Below are 8,472 nucleotides of genomic sequence, written 5' to 3'. Positions count from 1 at the left end.
AAGCAGAAAGTATCATCTAAGAAAAAAAATCCAGACAGTATTTAGTTTTAGCTAGAGGTGAAGTACGTAGTGTATGTTCTGTAATATCCATTAAAGATGTTTAGGAACATCCATAAAAGGGGTCAGGAGGTATCTTACAGGTAAACTGTCTTCTCCTTTCCAAGCTATCCCTCTTCCTCTCTGAATATACTGTACTCCTCAGACCAATAATTCATTGCAGTTTTCCACTGCCAAACAGTGGGACGGAATCAGGGCTGCACAGTGAATGGGCAAGATGGCAAAGCAAAAGTTGCAAAAGATAAATTCAGGCTGGAAATGTGAACAAATTCTTCACAATGACAGTGTGAAACCCTGTTACAAGTTGCCCAGGGAGGCTGTGGACCCTCCGTCTTTTGAGATTTTCAGAAAATGGGTGGGCACTGCCTTGAGGAACAGCTGTGGTTTTGAAGATGGCTTAACTTCTATAAGGAGGTTAAACTGAAAGACCTCCAATATTTCCCTTAAACTTATTAATAATTTATATTACTCCAGGAATACTGGTAAGTAATGGGGAAAAATATCAGTTTTAACCAGCTCAACAGTTGAAGAGTTTTGCATTAAATTCACATGGAAAATTTATTGTTTTGAGTTCCAGTCCATAATTCAGATTCCCTGGATACTCGCAAAATTGTAACTCAGCTAACATTTGGATATAGATTCCATAGGTAAAAACTGTGGAAACTCTCCTCTGATGCCCAGATGTCTGCAGCTGGCCTGTTCAAGTCTGCTCCCATTCTAACACGTGTGAACTACTCAGTGCCAGCAGTGAAGTCAGAGGCCCAACCCATCTAACCATCCCATGTGCAATAGCAGTGGTAAAGATGCTTAGATGTCTACACAAAAATAGAGTCTGTATTAGGAGCTATTATCCCTATGAGCAGAGTGCTCATGAGAGACATCTTGGTTCCAACTTTTTTTGCAGATTTATACATTAGATGAAAGACTCTCATTCTGCAAGAAAAGAACTTAATTAATAAGCTATACAAAATTCACAGATAAATACCTTCTAAAATTTTAGTACGTACTGTGAGCAGTTAAAAATCAGTTGGCAAAGAGGAAAACAAGAAAAGCTGAAATTGTGCTTTAGGACACTCATCTTGAATGAAGGAAAGTGGCTGAGTAAATAATAATTTTATTATGCAAAGCACAACAGCCTAAAAAGAAAAAGCTGGGCACTCCTTACCACACAGTAGTCTGCAGAGTCAGAAATTAAGCTGTGCTTATGAGCAAGACATAAACATTTTTTTTGTCCATATCTCTACCTTGCTGTAACTAAAAAATGTTTCTGAGATACAGGGATCTTCCTGATGAAAACAACTTGAACAAGTTCAGAGGTGAGACAGAATCACTCAAGACTGTGCTCAATGAATCACATAAGCTCTTTGCCCTGAAGTCTTCAGTTTGCATTCTCTAAATTGCTATTAGTTAGATAGCATTTGTGGATCCTTAAGGTTCTACATATACAGAATCATGGAGCTATTTATTTCCTCAAGGAAAACCATCCTCAGTGACATTTTGAACAAGTGTCTGAATTCATTACTAATAGCAGTCTAATAATACTTTCAAGTGTTCATGAAAAAAATAGCACATGATTTAAGAAGGTTTATGAATTCTGCCTATGCCTCCTGTCAGATTTTGTGATAGGGGTTTACTCAGAATAAGATTATTCTGATTAGCATGTAGGCCATGTTTTTAACATTGCAAATAGCTGTAGAATCTCAGCAGTGGAGATGTCAAAAAACAAACATTTTGTTCACAATCAGACTCTCTAAGTCTTTCCCAAGAGACAGGTATGAATGTTGATGAGAGAAAGTAGTTAAGTCTGGGATACCAGTGAGAATGGAAGCACGTTTTTCTTGTCACAAAACATAACCAGCTGCTTACTAATATGGCATTTTCTAGATATAAGTTTCTAGCATTCAACAGACATGCAAAAACTCACATATCTTATATCCCTTCAGGATATCCCTTGTGGACCTTCTTGATAGTTGCACCCTGGGGCATAGCTCATTGTGGTTTAAGCTGCCTATAATAATGTATTTTTTTAATAGATGGACAGGCTCCTTGCTGTGACTGATGCACCAACACACAGAGAAAGACACTGCTATACCAGTTATTAGTGACTTAGAGAAGTTCTATGCCAGAAGTTGCAGCTCCTATTATCTTTACTATTGTCCATCTATCAGTTCTTGTACTGCTTAGCCAGCATGTAAAACAACTGAAGAGGTGATCAAATTATCTTGGAGCCTTTGGACATGCAAAGAAAACAGGCTGTTAGATTTAATTGTATGGACAGCTAGGCTGTGTAAAAGAACATTTTTGTGTCTTGCGGCATGAGGTAAAGTGTTCAGGACAGAAGTGCTGTCTGATCAACCTGACTAAAGGACACATTCCAGAAATTATAAAGACACTTTGAAATATACTGAATAGTGCCTGTAAAAATATCTAGATCTGCTGAAGATAATGCCTTTATTGAAACACGCATAAGACTGCAGACAGAAGTACTGTAAGTTTTTATAAATGTCATACCTTGTAAACCAAAAAAATAATAAGCTGTCCACAAGATAAAGAAGGCCAAATGCTGTCTTTCAAAATTTGATTTTTTATTTTTTTCCCATGAACTTTTTGATATTTCATTGTGTATCTCTGCTATGCATCTTATTCTGTCAACACATTTGCAAGGTAGTTCAAGAAACATTTGTTCAAGAATAGTTCAAGAAACAATTGTTTCACATTTAGACTTAATGATTAGGACTATTTTACTGTCAAATAAATAAACATGAAAGCTTGTGAGTTCTCAAAAGAATACCAAACTTATGTCCAACATCACATTGATTTTGAGAAATAATTGTGATTCGAAGTATAAGAAAAGAGTTGTTTTTTGTTTAGGTAATAAAAGTCATCTCCTGCAGGATTTTTCAGGCCCACCTGAGACTCAGAAGATGAGAAGTGTGCTGTTCCTAATGAAATCCACAGCCTTGACACAAAGTGTATATTACCCTTATAGTGCAGAAAGGCACTAGGCATTTTGTTCTGGAATTCACAGCAGCTGCTGTGATTAAGTGGAGAATCACTTGATTCTCCCATAGAGCTAGCTTTCTTAAAAAAAAAAAAAAAAAAAGTGGTGTTGTGCTGAAGTGCTTGTTGAGGAGACTTTAATCTACACTATAAAGGCATTGTTTCAACATGTTCTATATGAAAGGATAATCGGTGACTGAAGTATTCACGCTGAGTGAGACCGTAGCTTCAAGTCAGGACTCTGGAAGAAAACATGAGTACTTTGGAATTGCCAGCTGTTGAAAATTATGTCTAACCAGACTATTAAAAAATCACATATTCTTCGTTCAGTATTTCCCAAAGAGTATCTGCATTAAAAATTAGACCAAAATATATTACAAGTAATGGAAACTGAAGTACAGATTACATTTTCATATACTTATGCCATTTGGATTTTCTTTCAAAATACTAAAAAAGCACCTTATCCTTGAATTTCTCATCTGCCAGAATCACTATAGTAGAGTTTAGTAGAGTTTTATTATAAAAGGACTACAATATTTTTTTCATTAAGATGTGGGGGTACTGTTTTTTGAATGGCTTGCTATTTCTTTCAGAACACAGAACTTTCTAGAAGTCTGAGCTTCTCAGAATTCATCACCTTACTATGGGAATCTAAAATGAAGAAGTGTTCAAATTATTTTACATTTCTTTAACAACAGAACTAAATAAAAGAACAAAAGAAACACTAATACTCTGCAGCCTGTTTTTGCTGTATTTATGTGACCTTCAAATATTTAATCTGATTATTTTTCAAAACTGTAGATATAAATAATAGTCACTGAATGACTAATGCATGCTTTAATTTACCATTAGTTGCCTAGCAAATATTAATCATCTAAATAGTTACATGCAGGCCCAAGAACTCAATGTATATTTGTAATTTACAAATGCATAATTTGGATATTTAATTTAAGATACATTTAGCATATAGGGTTGCGTATCTAACAATTTAAAAATCAAGTCTCTGATATTAACATAGAATATATTTGTTTCAGTGTTGAAATTGTTGAAAACTTGAAAACAAATTAAGGTAAGATATAACATCTACATTTACATGACAGATAAACTAAACCTAGCTAACCAAGGTAAAAACCAGATCTTGGCATCTTATTGTGGAACTCTGTTGTGTCATTATGGTGAGGAGTTCAAAACAGAAAGAAAACAGACATCCAAATCATTCCTTAATGAAGCATGTTTGGAAGAGATCTGTTCTTCCCATAGAAATTGAATTCTTTTCCATAGTTACTCAGTTCTGAAATTTGCTGCTCTGCAAGGATGTCTTTAAGCTGAGCTATTCAGTTCTCTCTGGAGGTTTCACAAGGGAGTTCCCTCATAACAGAACTTGTGGGTTGAGATAAAACTATTTACAAAGATAGCAAAAAGGAAGAGAATAATAGTTATAATAATATATATAGCAAGTGAAGCAAAAGAAATTGCTCACCACCCACTGACTGATGCCCAATTAGCCCCCTGGTAAGCAGAAGAGATAAAGATTAACTCCCATCTCCTTCAAAATTCCTTCTTCATGATATTATATGGTATGAAATATCCCTTTGGCCAGTTTAAATCAGCTACTTGATTCTGTTCCCCCCAGCTCCTTGGGCCCTTAGCTGAGAATGGCTTTGGCTCTGTACTACACTGCTTAGCAGCAGCACATCGCTGTGTCACCATCATTGTTTTTCTCCTAGAACCAAAACATAGCATTATACTAGACACTCTGAAGAAAACAATTGGATCCCAGCTGAAACTAAGACACTGTTTCAAGCAACAGAAACATATCACCAATACATGCCAATCTTCAGAAATGAAAGAGACAGGGGAACCCAAATAAATGTAAACATGTGGTTTAAGCAGGCTGCATGACAGTATGGAGCTGCTGAGTACATAGTGAAAACTGTCTGAACTGAGTGTGGACTTTTTTTCTTCAGATTTTTGAAGCATCTCCATCTCTGTAGTCATCCTGAAGGGAATTTTAAAACGTATTACAGGCAAACTGATTGTCCTTTGGGGCATGGCATACAACATTTTAGTAAAGTAGTAATGAAATTAGGCATACTGGATGGCAGTCTTTGTTAAATGAAGAAATCCACAGGGTGAATTAGATATACTTGCAGTATATCCTTGGCTTTGCTGGTAATGATCTACACACATGCCTGATGTTTAACAGACCTTGCTTCATACTAAATCTGAGACATATGGCAGCCATTATTTAAAGAAAGCAATGCATTTCTTCCCTGTCAGCAGTGTCAGTACTGAAGCAGAGCAACTGCTCTTACAGAAGTCTCAGTTATCCTTATCTCCTGCCTGTAAGTCTTGATAGTCTCTGTTTTTTAGTTCTTCTAGTCTTTGTCAACCACATGAGTTGTGCCTATTCCCAAACATACCCACTACTCTGCTCAAGAAGATGTTACTACTCTTTGCAGTTACTGGTGCTCCTCACTCTCCTTTTTTTTTTCTTTTTTTCTGACAGTCATTAACAATGTGAATTGCCAGGATAAATATGGAACAAAAATCTTATAATCATTTCAGACATACTCCTTAAACTGTAATAATCTCAACAATTTATTTTTAAAAGACCTACAGAATCCACAGAATGACTATTCATGGGATTTTTGTTGTAATTATATTTGCATTTCCTTTTATTATCATGCAAACATGATCTTGAAGATTGTTTATCATCTCAGGGACATTTTGTGCTTCACTGATTTTTTGACTGCCCAGCTTCACAGCTTAAGAATGACTCTTGTTGAAAGTAAGGCCTTGGAAAGTGTCTCAGGTTGGATCCTCAAAATGTAAAGTCTCCCAAACCATTAGTCATTTTTTAAAATCTTGGCCATGATCTTTTATTAGCCTGTAAAAATTTATCACCATATATTGCACCCTTTAAATAATTAATAGCAACTCCAGATGATGGAGAATCATGCAAAACAAATGTATGAAGGAGAATTTGTGGGCAGTCTTGATGGTTTCTTGGAAGGTAGGCCTTTCTGTGATATCTGTTTGGGCACCCAATCACGTGTTCCCAAAGCGCTCTTTCCAAAATGTTTAAATGCATGTGAGAATGCATATTATAGTCAACAAAGGCTTTCTCTCCTGATTTTGAGGACTTTTCTCTCCATTTTTTTTTTCTGCTGTTTGTATCAAAAAAAAAAAAAAAAAAAAAAAAAAAATCTTGTTAAAAAATTCTTGAAAATAAACTTGCTGGTTTTTTTTTCTCCTGGTGAATCACAGAATGGTTTGGATTGGAAGGGACCCTTATGATCATCTAGTTCCAACCCCCCTGCTATAGGCAGGGACACACCCTCTAGACCAGGATGCTCAAGGCCCCATCCAGCCTGGCTTTGAATGCTCCCAGGGAGGGGGCATTCCGAGCCTCAATGGGCAACCTGTTCCAGTGTCTCACCACCTTGACAGTAAAGAATTTCTTCCTAATATCCAGTCTAAATCTGCTCTCTTTCAGTTTAAAAACATTTCCCCTTGTCCTATGACTACATGCCCTTATAAAAAGTCCCCCCAACCCCCCCCCCCCCCCCCCAGCTTTCCTGAAGGCCCCCTTCAGGTATTGGAAGGCTGCTATAACATCCCCCTGGCGCATTCTCTTCTCCAGGCAGAAGAGCCCCAGCTCTCTCAGCCTGTCCCTGTAGGGGATGTGCTCCAGCCCTCTGATCAACTTCAAGCAAGTACAGGTCCTCCTCTGTACTCGCTTGAACAGCTCATTGAAATACCTGGTCTCCAAATCCTCAGAGGTCACATCATGACATGTTTCTCCTTTGCCAAATAGCAGTTTACCCAAACAGCTCCACTGTCTGTCAAGGTAAGCTACAAGTCCCTCTGCCTAGAACTTCTGTGATAGCATCATAAACATCTGTACATGATCAGCAGGTTAAAGGAAAAATTCAGACCCTCCTGAAGCATAAGAATAATGAATCTTTCTTGTTAAATGTGCAACATCTGGCAGCTTGCAGTGGAGTGTCACAGCAGATATCTGCCACCATTACTCACTGTTTTAAACTTTTCAGTTCAATGTTTGTGAAGGTCTTGACTCATTCCTTAATGGTGAACAAATCTCAAAAACTCTGTATCCATTCTATATTCACTTCATGAAGATTTAACACAAATGCAAACCAGATTTACGCGGTACTGGCTGGCTTTGACAAGAATCACAGATATACTTTTCATCGTCCAGCCTCCTTAAATCAATTGTAACTGAACTCACAACTATTTTAACATTCATACTTTGAGTGCTTTTCACCTCTACCCATCTCCCTTCCATGGAGTTCAGCTGACCAGCTCTCTGGTCACTAGCATGTAGCATGGCGACTGCTGCAGGAGGAAACATTCTAAGGCCTAGTTCTTTAAAATGGCAGTCATAATGAGAAGGTTAGTATGGCACATTTAATTTTTTGCTTATAAGTAGTATATCTGCTTAAAGCTAGAACTTTTATTTTTAGGCATAGGTGTAAATGTAAGAGATGATGAGGAGTCTGGAGTTCTAATGGAGTGAAGCACTTAAGCACTTGTTTTGTTTTTAAGCCTGTACTTAGGCTACATCAAAATAGTGGGTAATAAGGATGTATTTTTTTCCCTAAACAAAAGCAAGCTAGTACAAATACGTACTTGTCAACAAAAGTTTAGAATGTTACAGGCATGTTAAGATTAGCCTTACTGAAATCAGTGGAAGCTGAAAATGTACTTAAGGGTTGATTTCCTTTTATTTATTTATTTATGTCATTTTTGCAAAATAAATGAATGACGATTACAATGAAGATTAGGTTACTAGATATTTCTAAAACCTCTTTTTAGACATTCTGAATTTGGGAATCAAAGTATGAAGTATTACAAAATAAGTTATTGGAGATTTTGTTACTAAAAAAAATTAGATTGAACTGAATTAAGTTTATTATATGTTTTATGACGAACATAAACTCATAAAAGCTTTGAGGATGTATTTTACATTTGTAGCATTTTCATTAACTTTTCTTTTAAAATACTTATGCTCTGGCTTTGAGCCTGGCTAGTTTTTCTGATATTTATCTGTTACTTTTTGTACCAGAAAAGAAAACAAAAATCTCCCCAAAGTATTTAATGTGAGAAATATGCATCTGTGCTTTAGAAAGTGATTTGGCTGGAAAGAGTTTACTTTAGATCAGTGATAAAACAAGATAATTAATTGGTGCTTACATAATTAAAAACAGACCTCACTGCAGGAGGCACTGTGGAATATGATATTTATTTCAGTAGAAATATATTCAAAAATGTCTCAGAAGAAAAAAGAAAAGGCATGTTTTAATCCTTAAAAAAATGAAAATATATGTTATTAAAAAATTCTTAGCAAATGCTTTTGCTATTTTCTTCCCCTAATCAAGAATTACATCT

This window comes from Lagopus muta, chromosome 1, assembly GCF_023343835.1.
Source record: "Lagopus muta isolate bLagMut1 chromosome 1, bLagMut1 primary, whole genome shotgun sequence".
In the NCBI taxonomy this organism is placed as follows: domain Eukaryota; kingdom Metazoa; phylum Chordata; class Aves; order Galliformes; family Phasianidae; genus Lagopus; species Lagopus muta.
The sequence above is the reverse complement of the archived record's forward strand: the minus strand, read 5'-3'. Positions refer to the sequence as shown.